At 35.0% G+C, this 26,306-nt stretch overlaps 1 protein-coding gene across 1 annotated transcript in view; it reads right to left on the minus strand.

Annotated features, from left to right (window-relative positions):
• hpcal4 (hippocalcin like 4) overlaps window positions 1-15,514 on the minus strand; it is a 44,917-nt gene extending 29,403 nt beyond the window's left edge. The window contains exon 1 of the mRNA XM_005159639.6: window positions 15,377-15,514. The gene's annotated coding sequence lies outside the window, so the exon portion shown is untranslated. The remainder of the gene's footprint in view (window positions 1-15,376) is intronic.
• Between the last annotated feature and the right edge of the window lie 10,792 nt (window positions 15,515-26,306).

The following is a 26,306-nucleotide window of genomic DNA, read 5'->3' on the forward strand; positions in this document are numbered from 1 at the left end:
TTAGATAGATTTTACTGAATTGGAATAGAAAATCTCTTCCACGTTTCTCCATATTAATAAAAAATGCCATGTCTTGCCTGCAACATGAGCTAAGACTTTCTCTTGAAAATAAAACGAAGCATTTCCATGTAATATGGAATCCATTTATTGAGTACTTTAACAAGAGAGCAGTGATTGAACCCTAGTAGAAACACTTTAAATTTCCCCTTATTTAGTTATTTTATTATTTTTTATTTTATTTATGGTGACGCGGTGGCACAGTAGGTAGAGCTGTCGCCTCAGAGCAAGAAGGTCACTGGTTCGAGCCTTGGATAGGTCAGTAGGCGTTTCTGTGTGGAGTTTGCATGTTCTCCCTGCATTCTTGTGGGTTTTCTACGGGTGCTCCGGTTTCCCCCTCAGTCCAAAGACATGCGGTACAGGTGAATTGAGTAAGTTAAATTGTCCGTAGTATGTTAGTGCGAATGGGTGTGTTTGGATGTTTCCCAGAGATACAGTAGGTTGCAGCTGGAAGGGCATCAGCTGCGTAAAACATATGCTGGATAAGTTGGTGGTTCATTCCGCTGTGGCGACCCCAAATTAATAAAGGGACTAAGCTGAAAAGAAAATGAATGATGATTATTTATTTAAGTTTTTTCCTCCTCCCCCCACTTTTCTCAGTATTTTTATTTTAGTTTTCTTATACATTTAATAGTAACATGATGCTACAAATTTTTGTTTAAAAGGGTAAAAAGTATACATTAATAAAAGTTATAATGTGTACTGATGTGAAAAATACAATAAAGAGAATGTTTAAAAAAAAAATTTCCCAGTGTATGTATAAGTTCCCAGGGTTTTCTCCATGTGCTCTGGTTTTCCCTGCAGTCCAATCACATGCTGTAAAGGTGAATTGAATAAACTAAACTGGCCGTAGTGTGTGTATGGGTGTTTCCCATTACTGGGTTGCACCTGCTGTGTAAAACATTTGCTGGAATAGTTGGCAGTTCATTCCACTGTAGCAAACTTTAAAATAGAGACTAAGCTAAAGGAAATGAATGAATAAATGATTTTAACAAAATTGTTTTGTATAGTTTTGCTTCTATATATGTGTGTGTATCACATATCCAAAATTAACATAGTAAACACACACACATATGTCAAAACTTACACAGCACTAATAATAGTTTACATTAAGTTGGAAATGTCCAAAATCATGATCAAGGCCTGCAGCAAATGAGACTCTAAGGAAGTTTTATAGGCATTTACGTCACTGCTCAAGCTTTTTATGCCACCTTTTCCTCACTGCAGTTCAATTACAGGTGAGTCATAAAATTCTCCACTGACTCATGTGGCATAACAACCAATAGCGGGCATAAATAATGCAGCAGTTTGGAGATATGTGCGCTAAAGGTCAGCCATGCTTATCTAGAGTCAAAGGGGCACATCCAAAACTGTCAGTCATCATCATCATCATGCTTTTGTGAGCAAAAGAGCCGACATAAAGGGGGTTCTTCAATTATACATGAATAGAGCAGTGGGGAAAAATATATATTGTCCCTTTATTTTTCCCCTGCTCCTGTCGGTGACATCAAAGCTCTTTGTCCTAACTGTACTTTTATTCACAGTCGCTAATGCGCAACACTCTCACACACAGGGCATGGCGTCAGATGGTTCAGGGCAGACATTTAGGAGAGTTGCGGTAGGCAATGGACTGCTGGGTCCCATGTGGGGTTTGGGGCAAAAACAAACAAATCACTTAGCAACCGCAGGACTGTAACGATGGTCTCGAACTGGGATGCTAAACTTAGGATCTTTTAAAAGGGATGCAGTCAAATGCCTAAACAGCAAGAAATAATGTTTTGTGTGTGTGTGTGTGTGTGTGTGTGTGTTGCATCTTGATCTTAAAGTTATTTTAAACATGTCTGTTTTTCTCTACAGGTCAAAGATGACACACGCATACACAAAATATTTATTCATTCATTCATTTTCTTGTCGACTTAGTCCCTATATTAATCTGGGGTCGCCACAGCGGAATGAACCGCCAACTTATCCAGCATTTGTTTTACGCAGCGGATCCCCTTCCAGCCGCAACCCATCTCTGGGAAACAACCATACACACTCATTCCCACTCATACGCTGCTGACAATTTAGCCTACCCAATTCACCTGTACCACATGTCTTTGGACTTGTGGGGGAAACCGGAGTACCCGGAGGAAACCCACGCGAACGTGGGGAGAACATGCAAACTCCACACAGAAATGCCAATTGATCCAGCTGAGGCTCGAACCAGCGACCTTCTTGCTGAGACGACAGCACTACCTACTGTGCCACTGCGTATATAACCTATTTGTCAGCAATGTTTAAATATTTAAAATATATTATGAGCAGTAATTCTCACATACACTCGCTGGCCACTTTATTAGGTACAACTGCTTGTGTTGCAAATTTCTAATCAGCCAATCACATGGCAGTAACTCAAAGCATTTAGGCATGTAGACATGGTCAAGACGATCTGCTGAAGTTCAAACCAGGCATCAGAATGGGGAAGAAAGCTGATTTAAGTGACTTTGAACATGGCATGGTTGTTGGTGCCAAACAAGCTGGTATGAGTATTTCCGAAACTGCTGATCTACTGGGATTTTCACGCACAACTATCTCTAGGGTTTACAGAGAATGGTCCAGACAAGAGAAAATATCCAGAGAGCAGCAGTTCTGTGGGCGCAAATTCCTTGTTAATGCCAGAGGTCAGAGGAGAATGGCCAGACTGGTTTGAGCTGATAGAAAGGCAACAGTAACTCAAATAACCACTTGTTACAACCGAGGTCTGCAGAAGAGCATCTCTGAACACACAACACGTCATTCTTGAGGTAGATGAGCTATAGCAGCAGAAGACCACACCAGGTGCCACTCCTGTCAGCTAAGAACAGGAAACTGAGGCTTCAATTCGCACAGGCTCTTCAAAATTGGACAATAGAAGATTGGAAAACGTTGCCAAAATATTCTGTTTAATTTTTGTTACGTTGAATAATAAACATATTTTTACATTTGCACAAATATTATTTGACACTATATACATTTAATATGCTTTCCCGTGTATTTAAAATCACTTATTTTACAAATTTTACTAAATGCAGACACCAAATTGGACCTATAACTTAACTAAACTGAAACTGAACTGACACTGTTTCAATTTGCTATGATCTTCTATGTGCAGCTGCTTTGACACAATCTACATTGTAAAAGCGCTATACAAATAAAGGTGAATTAAATTGAATATATAAAAGTTTACCACTGGCTTACATTGAATGGACAAAAAGAACCAAATCATAGCTTAAGAAATGTCCAACAGAATAAAAGTCGCAGGTTTGTTAAAAATGAAATCTTCAAAAAAGATTAAATCAAACACCTAAGCAACAAGAAATTGCCACTTGATTTTAAAAGGAGATATTTTAACAATGTTTGTTTTTGTCAAAATACGAAAGTCCAGTTTTTATTTGGACACTGCTTGGTTTTATTTTATCATATTTCATGTTTACATTTTCTACAGAAGCTTCTACAGAACATCAGGCTGATTTGAAGTAACATGAGGATGGGTAAATGATTTTTACATTTCTGTGAGTGTGCTCTTTTGAGATACATGCTCCATTTCCCCTGTAGAGTTTTAGAATGCACCATAATCTTAAAGGAACACTCCACTTTATTTGGAAATAGGTTCGATTTACAAGTCACCTAATTATTGAATTGAGATTTACCAGTTTTGAATCCATTCAGTTGAGTATGTAAAGCTTGACTCTTCTGTAGTTACATCATGTAATCAACAAAATGAAACTAGTTTCTAGATATATTGAGACATATTGGAAACTTTTAATTTTCTGTCTGTTACATGAGTTAACTCCAGAATAGTCTAGCTTTAAATAGAAAAATTATCAACAATTGTTTTGCAAATAATGTAATAATGTTCCCAGCAGACACAAAAAACCATATTATGTTAATATTAGCTTAGATTTAGGTCACCAGCATTTAAGAACAAAGTTATTTTGATGTCCAATAATGATGTGAAATGATGTTGATATTTGGTTGATTTTAGGTTGTGTTGGATAGTGACCAAAATACAACGTCAAGCCAACATCTTAAACCAACGTCATATTGACATCAAATACTGACATCTATTCGTCAGGTTCGGCAACCAAATTCCAACATCTGATAGACTTCATAGAGGTAATGTCAACACAACATCAAGCTGTAATATTATTAGATGTTGACATTTTGCTGTTTTTGCTTGCGTTGGAAAGATACCAAAATGCAACATCTGTTGGATGTTGGTCATTGACTGAAGTTTGGTTCTGACGTCAACTCAATTTTCATTTCATTTCCAAAAAAAAAAAAAATGCAATGTTCCATGATGTTCGGGTACAATGTCCATCTGACATCATGTTGACGTCTGTCCCTGCTGGGTTTTTTAATCCAATTCTATGGTTTATGCTAAGCTAAAAGTGCTAAACCAAACCAGAAGATTGGCATTAAAAAATTATAAAACTCAACTGTTTAACTGGGGATTTGTAATATTCCCAGAAAAAAAAGTGGAGTGTTACACATTAAACTGTGATGTCAAATCCTCCAGTTCATTAAAAACCTTCAGGAAAAACATTTTATTCGATATTTGAAACAGGTAAAAATCCTTCCTCCTTAGCTCTGAAAGTGCAACCCCAGAGTAATATCTTTTTTCGTCTACACTGGGGTAAACAACTAGTCATGTTTACTGGCTCTAAACGAGTCCCTCTGCATCGTTTTAAATTAGACCCTCTGGTGTTTCTATAGTGATGTTTCCCCACTCCAGAACAGAAGAAACAGAGTCTCCTCTCACAGGACAAGAGAACAACCCAATGAAGGTCACCGCACCTGCTCTCTACCTCTCAAAATATTGTATGTACTAAGTACTGTCATTTGTATCTGCTAATGCTACACTGTTGCGGCTGATGGCTGGAAATACAAAGGGGCACAATGCTGTACTTTGAGGAACCTCAAAGCACTAGAGAGATCCACTCCAGAGAACACAACGACACTTCCAGGGCTCCTTGTAAACAAATTGAGTTACCTTCTGTATTAGAGATGATTCTTTGTGCTGAGTTAAAAAAAAAAAAAAGGTTAATACTAACAACAATAGGTGGTTATTCCTAAGGAAGGTATTGGTCAATGATATTGACCCTTAATGTATTAATGTAAACCTTAATAATACACTAAAACAATGAGATATATTTAAAGTATATTAATGATGACTTAATAAATACATTAAGTTTCAATTCATCAGCATCAGGATAATTGTGTAATAAATCTTATATGAATATTTTAACATACATTATATTAAGATTAAAGGGTTAGTTCCCCAAAATTAAAATGGTGTCTTCATTTACTTTCCCTCTGTCATTTTAAAACTATTTAAAATTGTGTCAGTTTATAGGGAAATAAACGAAAACGTGAATAAATAAATATTAAATGAAAGATTTTTGTCACTTCACCGACAATCAGGAGTTACAGAATTCAGTCTGCTGTGATTTTAAAACAAATTTAATATAATCACTGTATATAATTCACTGATTTATTTTAGTGTTTTATTTACATGTAAACACCAATCAGAATAACAGTATTTTATCAAAGATTAGGCAATCAATGTTTTTATGGGAGTAATATTAAATTCAAAATGAAAAAAAAAATAATGATCATATAAAGCAATTGAATTTACGATTGCCTTACAAACACCTTACAAGTGTCAGAGTCTTGGGGGAATAGACTTTAGTGGAAGGACAGAAATCTGAGATTTGATTAAAAACATAATAATTTGTGTTCCAAAATTGAGTGAAAGCCTTATGGGTTTAAATAACATGAAGGTGAGTAAAGGATGACAAAAGTATTAATTTAAATAATAATTCTAGATATAATATTCATTCATTAATTTTCCTTTCGGCTTAGTCCCTTATTAATCTGGAGTTGCCACAGCGGAATGAACCGCCAACTTATCCAGCATGTTTTTATGCAGCCGATAACATCTTCCAGCCACAATCCATCATTGGGAAATATCAATTCATTCACACTCATTCACACACATACACTACAGACAGTTTAGCCTACCCAATTCACCTGTACCACGTCTTTGGATTTTTTGGGGAAACCAGAGCACCCGGAGGAAACCCACACGAAGGCAGGAAGAACATGCAAACTCCACACAGACATGCCAACTGACCCAGCCGAGGCTCAAACCAGCGACCTTCTTGCTATGTGACGACAACACTACCTACTGTGCCACTGCATCGCCCAAGATAATAATATAATATAATATAATATAATATAATATAATATAATATAATATAATATAATATAATATAATATAATATAATATAATATAATATAAAATGATATGATATGATATGATATGATATAATATAATATAATATAATATAATATAATATAATTAATATAATATAATATAATATAATATAATATAATATAATATAATATAATATAATATAAAATGATATGATATGATATGATATGATATGATATGATATAATATAATATAATTAATATAATATAATATAATATAATATAATATAATATAATATAATATAATATAATATAATATAATATAATATAATATAATATAATATATGTGGGTGCTCCGGTTTCCCCCACAGTGCAAAGACATGCGGTACAGGTAAATTAGGTGAGCTAAATTGATAGGGTTGAGATAGGTTGCAGCTGTAAGGGCATCTGTTCCGTTAAACATGAGTTGGATAAGTTGGCGGTTCATTTCGTTGTGGCGACTCCAGATTAATAAAGGGACTAAGCCAAAAAGAAAATGAATGAATAAATATAATATAATATAATATAATATAATATAATATAATATAATATAATATAATGTAATATAATATAATATAATATAATATAATATAATTGGAGAAATAATGCCTTACATTATTAAAAAAAAAAAATTTGAGATACAAGAGAAGGTTGTCACAAAATCTAATTTACATATTATGCTTATAATTTTAGGAAACTGACTTCAACGCTACAACAGTCCAAAACAGCAACAATCCCACCATTTGCTTCAATAACCGTATGCCATCCATCTCTGTTAAGCTGAACATAATGCCATCCCATAAATGGCTATTCCAGATGCTGAAATAATACAACTCGAGCACAATCAGTATTTAGTATTCAAAACGGCATGCCACACAGGTGCACAGTCTTTCTGTGCTCATTTTATTGTGCTGCGTTTGATTTAAGTGGCTTGGCAGGCTGTATTTGAACTGTGCCCTCTCAAGGATGGTACTTGGGGGGGAAATAAATGGGATTATGAAATGTGGTCACCAGTCTGGGCAGTGGATATAGTGCACCACAGTGGCTCTGTAAGAAGAAGTGTAATAAAATTACTACATATCGAGCATGGTTTACTTTCCTGTAAAAAATCTTTCGGGAGGTGCAAATATTATGTCTATGCTAAAAAAAAAAAAGACTTTTCCAGCTTGTTCAAATTACTTTTTTAAAAAGGATTTGAAATAACACAATTCTGATGTTTCTGAACTTATTACGTTTATTTAATTGATTAGTTTTTGGACAGCATAAGGGAATTGTCTGGAACCCAACTTTTTTTACAGTGTATGCTTATTTTTTAGGTCCCACTTTATATTAAGTGTCCTTAACTACTATGTACTTACATAAAAAAACAAATACAATGTACTTACTGTGTTTATAATGTATTTAAGAACACTTGTGGTGCTCTTGAGTTGGGATAGAGGTTGGGTTATGAACAGGTTTGGTGCTATGGGTAGGTTTAAGGGTGGGTTAAGGTGTAAGGGATGGTCAACAGTGTATTTACAATTGTAATTACAAAAGTTAATTAAAGATGTAATTACATACATGTATTTAATCAAGTTTAAGTACACAGGAAATACATGTATTTACACAATAAGTACATTGTAACAAACTATTAATTCCTGTGTAAGTACTTATTAGTTAAGGCCACTTAATATAAAGTGGGACCATTTTTTATGTGTTAAAGGTCACCTATGATAAATATCAACTTTTGTAGGCTGTAAGTGTTTAATCTGTCCACATTCATATTGGAGAGATAAAAACCCAATTAGTCACTTTTTAAACATTTCCTGATGTTAAAATAGAATTTAAATCCCTCCAATTTTGAGGTTCACCATTTTGTAGGCAACATGACATAGGAATGCAGTTTCCCTGCATCAATCAGGATTATTTTGTACATAACAGATGTCCATACAGCAGTGGACGCGAGGGATCTTTATAACAACATTGTGTTTGACTCATCATTGCAGAAAGGCTTGAAGTAACTCGCACAAAAAATATAACAAATAACCGTTGGCAAAGTTCTTACTTTAGTAAGGGTGATCTGTTTCATTCTTGTCGGTCACTGTACTGTTTACAGTGAAGGCTACAGCTCTAACATGCATGTAGGAATGGTGGGCATGGAGAACCAGCTCATTCGCATTAAAACCACAGGTGACAAAAACAGCTACAATGTAAAAACAGCTCAAATTTTCCAGATTTAAAAAGGTATAATAAATAATCTGATGGGTATTTTGAGCCGAAACTTTACAGAGACATTCTAGAGAGACACAAAAGATTGATATTAAATCTTGAAAACGGGTTAAAATAGGTGACCTTTAAAATCAATATTGAAATCATATATTCTGAAGGATGCTCATTACCATGTGGTTACACAGTTGGCTGCTTACCATGGAGATGTGAACATGTTTGCCATGAAGAAGTGAGTTTGACATCTCAAAATCAGCTATATCATGGTTTGAATTTCATATCAAGCCTTATCTATATGACGTAACATGTTGGGTAAGCGCATTGAACAATTTGTTTCTAACACCCTGGGGCGTCATCCGATAACTCCAGCTGCTAAATGTATCTGACAGCTCCCCCCATTATGACACTGTACTTGCCTCTCATTCAAATTCAGAACAGGAAGCAGAGCAAAGAAAACAACAACAACAACGCCAGAGAGACAGCTAAAAAAAAAAAAAGATTAACAGAAAGGAAACAAGCCAGAGTGCTTCTGTTCGACATGGTGAACATATTACACAATATTATAAGAGCATCTAAGAGGGGAACAAAATGTGTATTCCATGCGAGTATTTCTTTTTGTTTTTCCATGTCAAGTCGCCCGGAGGCCATTAGATCGGTCCTGCCAAAAAGCTGACAACTGTGCGTGGCTTTCAGAGCTCAGCCATTTTAAATCTGCCATCCATCTCCATGAAAACCAGAGCATGTAACGCGGGTAATCAGTCAGTCGGCCAAGTGTGTGAGTGTAGTGGGATACTGGACAATGCTCTTGTTTGCAATAAAATTTAGGGAATGTTAGGATGTGTGTGCTGACCCTATGACCCTTTAATATTCTGGAAAAACTTTAAGGTCATAGAAAAACATTTTAAAGTGGTATTGCATTTAAATTTAATTTAATTTAAGTTTAAATTACACTTAAAAAGTTAGCTTCCCTAAATGTTTTAGTTGAATCAAATGATTTTGTAGTCTTGTCACCTTAGATTAATCAAAGTGTCTAAAAATATTAAATTAAACAATGCATAATAAAAAAAATAGTCGAATCCTGATTAACTAGCCTGATGTGACGAGGAAACGTAATTATTTAATGTTTTGTCAGTTTAGTGGCAAATTCGTATGAATTCGTACAAGTTTAGTCAGACGAAAACGTACAATTTCAAAAAGGAGGCGTGACACAAAACCCCGCCCCTAAACTGTCATTGGGGGATAATCAAATTGTACTAAATTGTACAAACGAGATCATATAAATTCACACAAATTTATTATTGCTGTGAGATCTTGTTGAATTAATTTAAAATAAGTTTGTAAAGTTAGTAAAAAAATAGTTGTTTTGACCTTTTTAACATTTTTTACAGTGTAGATTTATACATCATGTGAAAGCTGAATAAACTTGGTTCAGCTTGTTATAGAAAAATATTTAGATATTTCAGTCACAACTATTTAAAAATCTAAAATCTGTGGGTTCAAAATAAAATCAAAATGTTGAGAAATTTTATGTCGTTACAGTAAGAAATTTTTAAAACGTCTTCATGAACGTCCTATTATATGTAAGTAATATTTTATTGAGTTTTGGCATAAAAGAATTTAAATCATTTTGACTCATATACAATGTAGTGTTGGATATTCCTACAAATATAGCCATAGAACCAACACGAATTATGGCAATTTTTAAGTTTTTGATTTAGTGGTTAATTCATGTGAATTAGTATGATCTCATTCTTACAATTTAGTACGATTTGTTCATCCTTAATGAAGACTGGGATTAGGGGCGGGGTTGAGTGCCTTGCCTCCTTTTTAAAATCTTACATTTTACATTCATATGCAATATCATCACAGAAATTGTTGTGATAAGCGATATTATTGTCATTTTCTGATCATGTTATGCTACTGATTATAGAATGATTATACAACAGGATAATAATGCAAATAGCCATAAACACTTTGAAGAGACTAAGGTTTTACATTGTTAAGTTTATTTTTAGATTTTGTAATTTGATGTCAAAAATTATGTAAATGTCCTATTATTTATCCTATTAAATGTGCAAAGTAAAGTCCAATGTAAAAATGAACATTGGTCTATAAAGTACAATAAAATGTATTATGTGAATGTCCTATTAATAACCCTGACATCGGTTAGTAAAATGTAAATGTCCTTGTAAAAAGGCTTTAATGTTATTTGTGATTTTGTAAATATATATTACAACAAAAAATATTTAAGTCATGGGCAAAAATTGCACGATGAGTCCATATGTTGATTATTGTGATAGGCTTATTCAGTATGCACGTTTCAGAATATTTTGGATTGTAAAAATTGGAAAAAGAAAGGCTAAACTAAATTTCCACACCCCTCTATCAGCTGATTGTTTATACTTTTGAGCAAATGAAATGCCTTTGAGTAATCGTCAAATGTTCAACTTTTTGAACACGTTGATGTGCTTTTAGAATTTGTGTGCTTATCATGCACATTTTATGATTCAACACCCTTTTCTGATTTTCATCTCAGATTATGAGATGAATGTGTAAAGTAAACAAGCACATCGATCCTAATATTCTTAGATTATTCATATCTGGAAATGAATCAGATACATATGTGTCTTCCTTTTAAAAAGATCACGTTTTCCTGTCAATGCCAGTAAAATTAAAAAAGCCACTTTAGTGAATGACGTTCAATAAGGTGGCCACAGGTGGTCACATTCAACGGACACTGGTACAACAAATGACAAAAGCTCACTAGTCTGATTCGTTTAAAATATTACCATTATCATGCTATTTTGCTTTTCTAAGTCAGTACATTTACTTTGGGTTGTTTTACCAGGTACAGTGTAAATGATGTAGAATATGAGTCACTTTTAAAATAAGATATAACCTGGTGTCATAAATATTACATCTAATAGGGTTTCGTGGGATAGATCCTTATCTTCTCATCCAGTGGTCTACTGACTTGAACCTTTTAGGGGTAAATCTGTAAGGGCCTCTCTTATCTATGGCAACCTTATAAAAGAGAAATGTGGAAGTATTACTGTGATTTGGGACAGAGAACTTGAAGCAAAATCACAGATTTGATTGGGATTTAATTTGGCAAAACATATCAGTTTAAACTAAAAATTCTGCCCACCAATTGATAAACTACAAAGTATAGTAATTTATAGAATCTATTATACAACTCTAAAATGTTTTAGAATGAAACTTATTTCTTCATCTGTTTGTGTTAAATGTAATACTGGATGATGGGTATTTTTTATGTTTCCTGGAATGTCCCCAATCTACATTTATTAGATTAACGTCTCCACCATCTTGTCGCAAATTTTGACTTTAAATCAAAAACTAACTTTTTTCTCAGGATAACCAGAGAAACAATCATCAGTTTCTGGTTTCTTCCTAATCTCCTGTCAATTCAGCAATGGTTATACTATATTATGGACATTGTTTGACTAGAACAATCCACTTCCTTAATTACAGAGCAAAGATTTCAACAATTATTAATTGGAACCATACAAGACAATTTGATCTCCATTATTAAAACTTAAGTGATTTAATTTAGCGACGTAGGAAAAATGAGTAAGATGCCTTAAGATATAGGTGACAACTCTTTCTGTTTGATCCATTTAAATTTTATTAAGCACTTTTTTCATTTATGTACTTCTCTGACATTATGTATATAGTTTTTTCCTCCCTTTTATACTTATTTACAGGTTTCTGTAGTCATTTGCATGTATTCATATGTGTTTGTTTATGTGTACATATACAGTACATATAATTTGTAATTTTTAATTTTGCTTCATATTGTTATCAACCATGCTTTACACATTGAACTAAGTCAATGTTGAGGAATTTTGCTATTACCATGTACAATGTCAAACATTACATGTTTACTACAAAACACAATACAGTTTAAGTAAAAAAAATGACATATAATCAACAAATTAGCAAAGGTTTTTAATTGTTATGAAAATAAAAATAACATTTATATTTTATAGGAATATTTCAGTTAACTTGACTGAAGCATCACTTAGGTGATTATCCATATATAATTTATAAAATCAGCTCTATTTTCTCACTATATAATGCAATATAAGCCAAAAAAAGTATTTAAAAATACAAAACTTCTCAGATGATTTTAAAACGATTTTTTTAAAGAATCTTTCAATTGAATTATGTCATGCTTTACATGGTTAAAGAACAAAGCTGCCACTTCTACACAAGAAAAACTTTTCAGACCTCTCAAACAAAGTCCAGATTTATAATCGCTGTGCACTTCAGCGACTGAAGTGTGTCACGGTCAGAGGAAATAGTAATGAGGCTGAGGACCTCCACTCGTCTCATCACTGAACCCATCCCACATCTCTCTAGCCCTCTGCTGCGTTTCATCTGAGCATACATAATTACTTCTGCATCCATTCATTATTTGAGCCAATGATCAGTGGCCGTGAGACATATTGAGCTTATTGGGGCTTCTTGGCCACTCACAGGCCTGACCAAAAAGCAACATTGACGCACAGCGTGGTGGTGCACAACGATGCACTCAAATTATTTATTTAGATTCATTTTATATGTAGATTGTTTACTATTGTAAGATTGTGAGTTGCAGAAGCACGCATTTAAATAAAAAGTAATGTTTTAATATCATTGAGAATTTAATTGCAGTTACTACATTTAATTTAAATATTAAAACCTTTATTTTTGTTTTTGACCAAAAGAAGGCAAAGAAAACTTATTTAAAAAACATATTTTTACAAAGAAAATAAAACATCAAATTGGCTCAAATTAACAAAATTAAATATAGTAAAAAATAAATGAAATCTATTCTATAAATTCTAAAATGAAACAAAAAATATATTTTAATTTAAATTAAAATGTTTTATTTTAGGGACTCCTAAAAATTCCATAAAAACATATATGACCAAAAATGAGCTTACAATGCCTAAAACTTCTCCAAACACATAATTATGTGCCTATAATGCTCAAAAGTTTTGCATCGATCAATGACACCCACAAATTAATTATGCGTTCGTAATAGGGCTGCTCAATACATCGCTTCAGCATCAATATCGCAATGTGATCATTCGCAATAGTTAGAGTATATGCAATATTTTTTTGCATTATGTTTTTTGAGGCCTGTGACTGTGTAAGGGTTTTAAAAGCATTAGAAAATGTACCATTTGTAACTTTGAAAAATGAATAACGATTGATTTTATTGAATTGTTTGTAAAAAGAAGGCACTAAGCCGAAAAGTAAATGAATGAATGAATGAATTAATGAATGAATGAATGAATGAATGAAGACTATGGAGCATTGTTTTACATTTGATTAATCAATTATTGTATACCTGAATACATTTTGACTCTTCGGAAAACAATTAAACACAGTTTATTTAAATAGCATGTTTTTCTTTATTGAATGTATCTATGCTTGTAGATTGTTTGTTATATGTTATGCACCCTTTATGAATCATCGCAATCTAAAATGATAAATTCTTCTTTCCAAACTCATCTAGAGAAATTATATGTATATCGCAATATATATCACAGAATAAAAAATGATCACAATGTGTATCGTGCAGTCCTAGTCCAAAATTCCCCAAAATTAAATATGAATTATGTTAAAAACTATTTTTATTGTATTAACCTACTTTGGCCAAAACTGATACCACATTATGCACAAACTAAGCAATAAAAGATGGCTAAAATATGCTGCTGTATACACATACAGACAAAAAAAATATGCACATGCTTATGCTATGAAATACGCGTAAATATGCAGTACACACCTATGATGTCCATAGAAATATATAAACCTATAATGATGGCAGATAAATGCTACTGCAAGCATATATGATGCTTAAAAATGCTGCAGAGTTTAATGATGCCTATAACAATGCCATATGTGCTCAACATTTCCAAAATTGAGTGATGAAAAATATGTTTTGGTGCCTATTCCGCCTAAAAATGATCTGTACGTCAGTGAAAATTATGCCTAAAATATGCTGCATTCATTTAGGATTGCTAAATAAATCATAAATCTGACAAAAAACTATTTTGAAATTATAATTCCCACAAACAAGCACCCAATGTCCCAAAAAAGTAATGTACCGAAACATCTTATTCACCTAATAATGATGGCTAAATGCAACATTTGGTTTCACAAAATGCTGCAATCATGATGCTCACAGATGATGTCTAGGAAGGTAGCAGACTAGGTTTTGAGACACAGCCATGTTGTCACACTCATACATGCGTGGCGCAGCGCAGACACAACACTGACTCACATCCACGCATCCATGAACTTTTCTGGCACTGCACTATTGATAAACAGACCCGTCATACGACTCGTCATAATGTCAATAGCATGAGCAAATAAATGCAACAGGACAAGACATAAGCATACAAACATCAAGCTAACTTTACACTTTCAGTTGACTGAGCTCAAACTAGCAATTATGAGACAGCTTATAGGCTTAACAAAATATGCGAAGCTTAAATTTAAATTCGTTTTGTATCATCGTATTTCATTATACCATTGGCTGTTTGACTGCACAAAATATCAATGCAAATGACAACAAATGGAGATTTTTATTACAAGTTTGAATGGCATGTTTTGAAAAACGAAGTCTAGTTTTTAAACAAAGAAACTGTAGATTTCATCCACGAGGTTTCGTTTGTATGTTCATTTATCATGTGTGATTAGGTTACTGAAATATACAATCTGCATTATGAATTCAACGAACCTTGAAGGAGCACTGCGCACATTATGAAATGACATATAAAAAGACAAACAAGTTGCCAAGTACACATGAAATATTACTCACCCAAATATCGTGAGAAAACTATCCGCTGTTTTATTTATTTCTCAAAGTGACTTGTACTCTCGCGGTTGGAGGAGTAAACTGTACTTCAACAGAGAAACGCCACCTATTTGTTTCTTCCCTGTGATGAGGAGGATGAATGGAGCGGTTACGTTTCCCTTGCCAACACATTTGCATAAGGACCACCCCATGCGCAGTCTGATTGGCCAGTGTCACAGATTAGAGGCGCTATCAAAATCGATTCGTTTTCAATTGGATATTTCCAACTGTCACTCAAAGGAAACGGGCTCGTTGCGGCACATCTTACAAACTAGGGGTTGATGCACCTTCCTGCGGGCATCACTACATACCAGCAGAGGAAATGTGCATGTTTACTCGAGCAGGTGCTTATTTATTTGCATTACACAAGTAAACGTTTGTATATAAATGAATATACGGGTAAAATATATTTATATAAGCATATAAGATACATTATATGTGAGGGATTTTTAGATTTATGTATTTTTTGTCTGCAAAAAATGCACTAATTTACTCAAAACTTTTCAAAACCTCTAAATGCTAATGGAATCAGGATATTAAAATTGGTCTAAGGTTTATTGGGAAAAAGGAATATTGCACTCAAAAAAAAATATATATATATTTATATTACACTCACCGGGCACTTTATTAGGTATACATTACTACTCGGTTGGATCACCTTTTGCCTTTAGAACTGCCTTAATCCTTCATGGCATATTTAACAAGGTACATGAAATATTCTTTTAGTTGGTGCAGATTTGTCAGCTGGACATCCATTACGCAAATCTTCCGCTCCACCGCATACCAAAGGTGCTCTATTAGATTGAGGACAAATTCTCACCCTACCATCAGAATGTGGCCGCAGAAATCAATACTTATCAGACCACAACTTCTTATAGTCCAATTTTTGGTGAGTCTGTGGGAATTGTAGCCTCATTTTTCCTGTTCTTAGCTGACAGGAGTGGCACTCGGTGTGGTCTCATCCGCCTCAAGGTTGCTTGTGTTGTGTGTTCAGAGATGCTCTTCTGCATACCTCTGTTGTAACGAGTGGCCATTTGAGTTACTTTTGCCTTTCTATCAGCTCCAACCAATCTGGCTATTCTCCTCTGGCATCAACAAGGAATTTATCTTCCACAAAACTGGATATTTTCACTGTTTTGGACCATTCTCTCTTGGAGATAGTTGTGCATGGAAATCCCTGTGGATCAGCAGTTTCTGAAATACTCAGACCAGCCCATCTGGCACCAATAAACATGCCACGTTCAAAGTCACTTAAATCACCTTTCTTCCCCATTCTGATGCTCGGTTTAAACAGCAGCAGATTGTCTTGACCATATCTACATGCCTAAATGCTTTGAGTTGCTGCCATGCGATTGGCTGATTCGAAATTTGCGACAATGAGCAGTTGGAGAGGTATACCTAATAAAGTGGCCGGTGAGTGTATATGTTATTTGCCATAGAGCAATGTAGCATTTATCCAAGAAATACTTAATACCAAATATTAAAGGAATACTATATCTTTTAATAATTGAAGATATCATTTTGACTAAAAATAAGGCATTGTAAATAACAAAAGACTATAGACCATTTCAATGTGGTGATGCCATTGGTCCATAAACATTTCCTGCTTGTTATCAGTCTATTTCATAGCTGTAACAAGAAGCCATTTAATTTTAACTTAGTGTTAAAACAGCTGTCATTACATTATTTATCAATATGTGTCTCTTTTTGGATTCTCAGAAGCTATAGAAATTCAAAATGTTCAACAGGAAATACGTTTGGACCACTGTTTTTGTTTACATCCCTCAAAATAGTACATACTAATTGATCAATTACTGTACATATGTTAGACAATAATAGCCTACTTACTCCTGCACACATGCAAAACTGCATATAAATGAATGTGAAATTCAAATCAGATGAGCAGTATCTATTGTACAGAGATCTCATTGTTTGGAGAAAAACAAAATCTAATTTGTTCATTGATCAAAGCAGCTGAGAAAAGCTGTAAATCAGTAGGCTGCTGCTATTCAGATACCACTAGGTGACCTAGTGTTGTGCTGTTTCACACCCAATACCAAGTGCTCAATTCCAATTAAGATATCGACCGCTAAACAAAGGCTTGATTGGCAAGTGCTCTTCGGTGAGACAATATACCAATGTTTTGTCCTTAATCTCCTCCCTTCTTTATGCGTGTCTTGTCCTGTCCTTCCTCTGCATCACAGTGTCTTTAGGTCTCCTTATAGCATTACATCAGGAAGGGTGTAATTGTTTGCCGGACTCACCTTCACGCATATTCTGGGTCAGACTAAAAGAGCATCAGCAGACATGTCATGCATGTCCCTCCTGGTGTCCTCCCACTCCAGACTCGCTCTCTCTCTTTCTCTCAGATGAGGAAAACAGGACACCCAGCACTTTACAGGCAGGTGCCAATATAAAATGACGTTCTGAGAGGAAAGCAGCGGGTGTCTGGTTTACACCGTCTTGCTGTTTCTCATAGATGTGCAGCATTTGGTTAACAGTTGGTTCACAATGGGGGCTGTTGTCACAGGCAATTGAAAGTGCAGCGTTTTGCACTGTTGCACACACATGCTATTCCTGCAGTTGATCAGATTTAGCAGACCACATAATGATATTGGGAACTCTCACTGTGATGGACGATTCGTCTATTGTGGATTCTTCTTCAGCGTGCTTGTGGGGGGATTAAACATTATTTAGTATGTTTTAAACAGAGATATTGACAATAGGGTTGAATCTAGTGTCTTTTCTAAGATGATTGCTGCATCCGATTGAATATTTATACTATATAGCATTAGATTAATGCTGAGCAAAGAAGTCTGTACTGGAATATGCATAAAATTTACTGTGCATGCTGGTCCACAATTAGAATATATGCATAAATCTATAATAATGCCCAAAAATGCTGCTACAAGCACATATGGTGAATAAATGCTTCAGTTTGATAACACATAAAAATGTCATATGTGCTCATGATTGCCAAAAATGAGTGATGAAATATGGCTGAAATATGCCGTAGTAGATATTCTGCCCAAAAGTAATCTCTAATGTGGTGAAATAAAATGTCTAAAATGTGCTGTATTCATATATGACAGCTTCAGTAAGCTGCACAACCAGCTAAAAAGTTTGCTGGAAGTATTGCGAGACCTGGTAAGATTTTAAAGAGTGCATCTGATGGTTATTTTACTATCCCATGAGGCTGCGGGAGAGAATTTTTCTGAGAAGAGATGCTTGTACATTATGTGATAATGACAACATTCATTCATTCATTTTGGCTCAGTCCCTTTATTAATCTGGGGTCGCCAAAGCGGAATGAACCGCCAACTTATCCAGCACGTTTTTTTACAGCGGATGCCCTTCCAGCGGCAATCCAACACTGGGAAACATCCATACACACTTAATCACACACATACACTATGGACAATTAAGCTTAACCTATTTAACTATACCTCATGTCTTTGGACTTGTGGGGGAAACCGGAGAACCTGGAGGAAACCCACGGGAAGGCGGGGAGAACATGCAAACTCCACACAGAAATGCCAACTGACCCAACTGAGGCTCGAACCAGCGACCTTCTTGCTGTGAGACGACAGCACTGCGTACTGCGCCACCTCGTTGCCCATAATGACAACATGGCATATGCAATTCAGATTACATTTATACTACACACATTCATACTACATAGAACATTCTTTTTACAGTCACAAACTAAATGCTTGTTTGTTAGACAGTACACAATTTCACTTCAAGGTACATTATAAATGTAACAATGAGCCGGGATGGCAACTAGGGTTGAATTCAAACGCAGCTTTTAATTAAGAATGGTCATACAGGCAAGGCTCAATTAAGGAAAGACGCTAGCATATAGATAGTCCAAAGCGTAATTGGTGAGATAGGTAAAAGGTCAAGGCAGGCAGTGAAATAACATAAACAATAAACAAACAAGGGTCAAAAACACAGGTAGGAACAACAATGAAAACACTATAAAATCTATACAAGAAAACAAAACCGCAGTCACATTGCACTTTTTGCCCCATTCACTTCTATTCATACACATGCCAGCCCAGCAGACCAGGAACGTAAGCTCGGATGACAACTTTCGCAGTTTGTAAAGTTCAAGTTTGGTGAACTCTGATCTGTGAAATCGCATTAGATGATTGCGAGAGACCAATGGAAGATCCAAACATGGCCTATCTATACAAAAATTTTGGTCACACTTTACAATAAGGTTTATTAGTTAATGTTAATTAATGCATTTACTAACATGAACAAACAATGAACTATACATCTACTACTGTATTCATGTTAGTAAACGTTAGTTAATGAAAATTCAGTTGTTCATTGTTAGTTCATGTTAACCCACGGTGCATTAACTAATGTTAACAAGCATGGCCTTGAATGTTAATAATGCATTTGTAAATGTTCAATGATGATGAATAAATGCTGTACATGTGTTGTTCATGATTAGTTCATGTTGGTAAATGCATTAACTAATGAACCTTATTGTAAAGTGTTACCAAAATTTAAAAAATAGACCAATCAACCGCTTTTCAATCACCGTACAACAAAACTTTGCAAGCACAAACCCTAGTGTGACCATGGCTTTTGGTGCGTATATAGTTCATGTAATTAATCCTGAACAGCTTCAGCTGTGTGAGGGTATAATCAAGAGGTAATTTGGACCTGGTGTGTGAGTGAAGTTCGTGATGGGATATGTAGTTTGGGTGAAAGACAGGGCTTGTTCTCCAGCAATCTGCAAGAGCTAGATCGCTGGTAATCAAAACAATAATACAACCTTATATTTAATAGCATTTTCTCATACTTTTAAGTACACTATTTTTGTATTGACTAGCTGAAATTACATGAAAAAATAGACAATTAGGTTTAACTATTTGCATTTTCAAAATATTAAAAATATAATATTTACATAATAAGTAAGCAAAAAAGTATCATGAACATTAATATTTCACAATTTAATGGCACACATACTATTTTGTACTTTGGCTCAGTTTTATAAAACTTTATTTTGTAAAAGGAGAGGTCACCCCCTCTAAATAGGTCTTCTTTAGTGTTTGATTGAACATAAAAACTAAAACTTATTTGTAACAAGTCAAGGGTGAGTAAATGATTTTCATTTTTGGGTGAACTGTCCCTTTAACCAGCATTCAAATAGCTATTTATTTCGGCTTTATGCAACTGTATTAATGTAGACTTTTTAGAGCTGTGTAATTTAATGCCAGTTCCAGTTTGCAATGTTAATATAATCCTTAAGTGATGGTAAACAGATTTGGCTTGCTGTCCAAGAGGGCTTGAGCTTCAGACTCGACTAATGCTTTGCTTGCTGCTGCAGAGCTACTTAATAAATGAAGTTAGCATAGCAATGAACAGATAGAAATAAGGGATGACATGGGGTTGTAGAGAGATGCCAGAAGAACTGTCACGGTATTGAAATAAGGAGCTGTTTATACGCATTGTATATATGTAATGATTGGGAGGATTAAATGAAAAGCTTCTATGGAATTTCAATACTATTAATAACATCTATTTATGGGAATAACAAACAATAAAGATGAGCTTGAAAGGTTGGCAACAAGAGGATAATCAAAATGCAGCTCAATGTCTCAAACTTGACCTTTAGCCTTCACGATTTAATCAAAACATAATCTCAAAAATCAAGCTCCATTCTGCACTGAACTGCAGTTTTTATTCAAACGTGGATGATGCTTGAGCTTGTTCAGTTCATGTGGTCATATGTATTTATTCACCTACAAATATTCACCTATACTGACCCAACATGGGGTATGTGTTATGAAAAAAAGTGCACCAAAACAAAGTATTCAAAGTTTGATGCATTAAACAAGCTCCTGGACTGCAGACATAGTCCCTGTTCAGATCCTTCTCATTTGCTTGCTTGTGTACACACTATACAATGAAACTGAGTTTGCTCAATAGTACTTGTCATGTGTCACACTCAGCGTTCCTGCAAAATAATGTAGATTGCTATAAAACAAAAGGAAAGTCCTCAACAAAATCCAGAAATAAAGTGGCCACAAGAGATTTTGAATGAAGAGAAGAGAATTTGAATGCGCGTTTATAACAGCTGGAAACAGTAATAAATCGCAAATAACCTCTTGTAATCAGGCCACTTAAAATGCATGTTAATACCATGTAGAAACTGGGCCTTCATTTCAAGACTATACATTCAAATGGGCGTCCCAAGATGCTGCAGTTCATGGAAATGCTGTGAATGCTGTAATGTAAACATCTGCTAATATATGACTCCCAAACCTATAGCAGATTGCCACCTCAGCTTTGTTTTTCCACACACAGCCCCATTTAATCTTCATTCATTATTTGGCATGATGGGAAAAAAAAGCCTGTTTAACAGTTTAAATGACCTTTCCGCTTGTCTCAAAGGGCACCCTCCCTCCCTCTCTCCATCACACTGCCAACAGCCCACCATTGTAGGGAAAACAAATTAATTAGAGTCTAAAGAGCTGGAATCTTTGTAGCTGGCTAATCAACAGAGGTAATAATTACGTAAAAAAAAAATAAAGGGACAGTGTGTGCATTTAGAGAAGGGTGACGTGGCTGGATCAATGGAGAAGGTATCATTGAGCTATACAGAGCATCCAATCAGGCTCACGTGGCACCATTGCTGAATTATCTAACCTCAATTCCCCTTTTTCCACACATCCCGACCTTTAAAGCACAGAGACATTTTATATCCTTTTTACATCCGATGACTTTTAATCAAATTAGGGCAAATGGCTGGCTCTGACCCTCTTTGTGCAGGTCATGATTTGCCATTTTGTTTATCCTGTGAGAGAAAGGTTGGCTCAGAAGATGATGGTTTAAAAGGATACAGGAATGAATTTCTTTCTGCGACAAAAAACACACACTAATCAGACACTTTATTGGAAACATCTACTAGCTAATACAAATATATAATCAGCCAATTACATGGCTCCTGCAGATTTAAATGTGTTGTTATTACCAGACATGCTGGTGTATTTCAGAAGCTGGCCATCTACTAGGATTTTTACACACACCATCTGTAGGTTTTACAGAAAATAGTCTGTAAAAGAGAAAATATTCTTTGAGCTCCCATATAAAAATCTAATATGTAAATACATGCAAATGACAAATATGACATGCAAGTTCATATTTGCATTTCACATAAAAAACATATAAAAATGTATAAATATAATATATTTATTTATACAACAGTTTTGTCTGGTTCTCGAATCTGATTGGATACCCGTTTGATGTTCTGATAATAACAGCACTCGAACAGCGTCCTCACCCTTGTGTATTAATCATTTAATGAACTCACTATAGTTTGACAAATATTGCAGATGTTGTACAACATAATGTACTTCTGAGGCTTTTTCAATGGAGAATGTAGTTGTTAAGATTATATCTGGGCAGTTTTTTATAAGGATAGTGGCTATTTTAAAATATTTATAATTTTCACGATACAGCAAAGATGGTTGACGTTGTCCATACATAAGATGGTGACAGAGACCGCAAAACAAGCCGTGGAGGAGAAAAACGCAGTGTTATTTATAACTACAGCTGATCAAATCAATAATAAATTGGTGAGTGACATTCTAAGTCCATCTCTCTCTTTTGTAAGTTGTAGTTCTGTATTTATAATATAGTAACTTAGTTTAATGAGTGTCAAACATCTGTTTGTTTTAATGTGTCTTCTAATTTCGCTACTGCAGACTAATTCAGTAAACAGAAAGAAAGAAGAAATGTCCGCATGTGTTTAGCGTTTTCCTTATCGCAAACACAACAGTAATCTGGTAGGGATTGCGCTGCTTTGGGTTTTTCAGGGTTAATTATTGTGATCTCCTGATTGCAACAGAGAAATACTGGGAAATCTCTTTAGACTTATGATCCTAAAATGACAGCGATTTGCCTGTTTTGTCATTACTTTAGACATTACGTTAGAGAATCATTCAAATACTAGCTCTAAAGAGACGTTTGTAAAGTAGCAACGGTTTCTGCTGTTCTGACGTCAGCTGCAGATGTGAATGGATAGAGGAAAAAAGTAGATCCTTATATAAAAGGATTTAAGATTATCCATGCTTGACTTTCTTTTTTATATACTCGATTATGCTGTCAAACTGTTGTATAAACACAAAATCACTCTCGTAGCAGTGTGATATGGCTGTCTATCATCACTTCTGGGATCCTAAAGCACTTGGCCTGTGATCTCGTGCCAACTCACGCCTCCCACCAGTGCTAATATACAGCCATATTGCACTACTTGTGTGATACTTGTGTGATATATAGCTAATATATTTTTAATTACAATGATTGATAAAATGTATATATGAAAATGGCCATTTTTGCAACATTGTGTTATCATATGAAATCCAAATATTAGCTTGTATGTCATGTAAGTTGCATATATTGCCAAAACTAATTTGTTGATGTCAGAGGAGAGTAAAATCAAGTTCATATCATGACAATTATTGAACTGGATTATTGAACATGCCAATGGGTTCTGTGTACTCAATTGGCCTCCGCAGTCATCTGAACTCAATACAGTTAGAATTTGGTGCAATGGGAGATTGACTTCATGTACATGCAACAAACAAATCTGCAGCAACTGTGTAATGCTGTTACATCATAACAGACCAAAATCATAATTGTATCAAATAAAGTGTATCTAAAGGCAAAAGAGTGCAACTTGGTACTTAGCCAAGTGTTCCCGATAAAGTGGCTGGAAAGGGATTACTATACTTAAGGACTATAGATATACAGAGACAGTTCACTAGCTTTAAGAAAGAGGAAAATTGCAATGCTTAATATGGCACCACAGCAAACGAAGTCCTGCCTTCCAATTAGATTAGCCAATCACCAATCCTTAAAGCTTTTGTCACTTTAGACATTACGCTAGAGAATCATTCAAATACTAGCTCTAAAATGACGTTGGTGAAGTAGAAACGGTTTCTGCTATTCTGACGACAGCTGCAGATGTGAATGAATAGTGGAAGAAAGTAGTTCCTTTTTCAAAATGATTTTTAGACTCTCCGCGTTTGATTTTCTTTTTTTTATATACATAATTATGTTGTTGAACTGTTGTATAAATGCAATATATGGCTGTATATTGTTACTGGTGGGACATTAACGGTGCATTCACACAGGGCTTCAGCTTCAACGCTTGACAGAGGGTGTGTCTGAAGTTGGGGATGACGTGATCAACATAGCAGCGTCTGCCAATAAAGTTTGTCAGCAATTGGCTACTGAGCTGGTGCAATCTGATTGGCTGATGCTTCCGACAGCGGTTAAAAAGTTGAGATAGTTCCAACTTCTGCAGCAAGCAACGCCACTGAAGTGGTGCCGACGGATCCACAATGCAGTTCGGCAGCACCTGACATCACCCATTCAAAGTGAATGGGAATTGTGGACGGTGACACCCAGTGTGAATGAAGCGTAAGTCACTTGACCTGCAGAAATGTCATCAAAAAGGTATAAAAAGTGGAGTCAATTTACAGTTATTCACTGCATATAACCGATTCTTACTCTAGCATTTTCACCATTTGTTTTTTACCGTTAAAACAACGGCCATATTTCACATCCACTTCAAGATGAAACTCAATTCTGTCTAGACGAAAGAGATTTATGAAGTTCTCTATGGGAGGCGGATGGCTACAACCTGTAAGCTGTCTGTCTGTCTGATGATAATATGTGTTACCAGAGGGCTAAATGCCAAAACCCATGACCCGACACATGCTGATGAACAAGCTCTGAGAATCCCTGCTGACATTCAGAGTTAACACAGAGCTAACAAGTCTTTTAGTCATCTCAAGCATCTCTCTAGGCATCTAAGAAAAGACCTGGCGTCTGAGTCACCGAGGTTAATGGCCTTAGGTCTTGCTGAGGTCCCTTCCGTTGTTAAACAGAAAAATCTCAATGACTCAGTCCGACAAAGACTGGGAGAAGAGGTGTGCTGTCCAAACTGTTAATATTTGTTTCGGCTTGATCCAAGGACACACAGGCAGTTCTTTCTCAAGCTTGTCATGCAGACAGACAGTCTCCGGCAGTGACATTGATGTTTGATGTTTCGTTGGCCGTTGGCTAATCTGTTGTCTGTCCAGCGCTCATCTGCCATCAGCTATCTACACCCTGACACAAACCATATCTCAGATGTTTGACTCTCTGACACACACATGCATCCATTAGGGTGATTTTTAGCTCGGGCGCATTAGATTTGTTGGTCGGTCTGGATGAGGGCATCTGCTAAAAGCTTCAAATCTAAACATTTATCTACACATTATTTTTGCTAAACTGAGAGTTGATTCATAAACAGAGAATAAAAGAAAAGCCATTTAAGAAGTCAGAAGGCTGATGTTTTATTTTCTGTTGTATACAGACAGTTGATTAGATGCGGGAGAATTGTATGTGTCTGTTGTACAAAGTTTAGACATGGCTAGGATTTATTTACGCTACTAGTTCTATAAATAGCTAAAACAAAGTTAAACCCAATGTTTCAGTCATGAACAAAAACCATCATGAACCAAAAAATTAAATAAAGTTAAAAAAAAATGTATCTACATCTATAATAAAGTAAAATTGCATCAACAAAAAAGGGGTTTTATACGGCAGATTAATTATACTGATTAATTCATTTTAAACACAACTCCAGAGCATAAATGATAAAAAGCAGCAGTACTTCAGTGCATTTGGATAAATAAAACTATTGAAAAAATTATGAGACAATGTTCTGGCAACATGTGGTTAATTCAATTCATCTTTAGTTTTTATTGCACTTTTACAATGTAGATTGTGTTAAAGTAGCTTAACTTAGAAGAAACTAAAACTGTGTTAGTCCAGTTTTCAGAGTTGAAGTTCAGTTTAGTTCAGTTCAGTGTGGTTTCAT

The sequence above is a fragment of the Danio rerio genome, chromosome 19, assembly GCF_049306965.1.
Source record: "Danio rerio strain Tuebingen ecotype United States chromosome 19, GRCz12tu, whole genome shotgun sequence".
NCBI classification, from domain to species: Eukaryota; Metazoa; Chordata; class Actinopteri; order Cypriniformes; family Danionidae; genus Danio; species Danio rerio.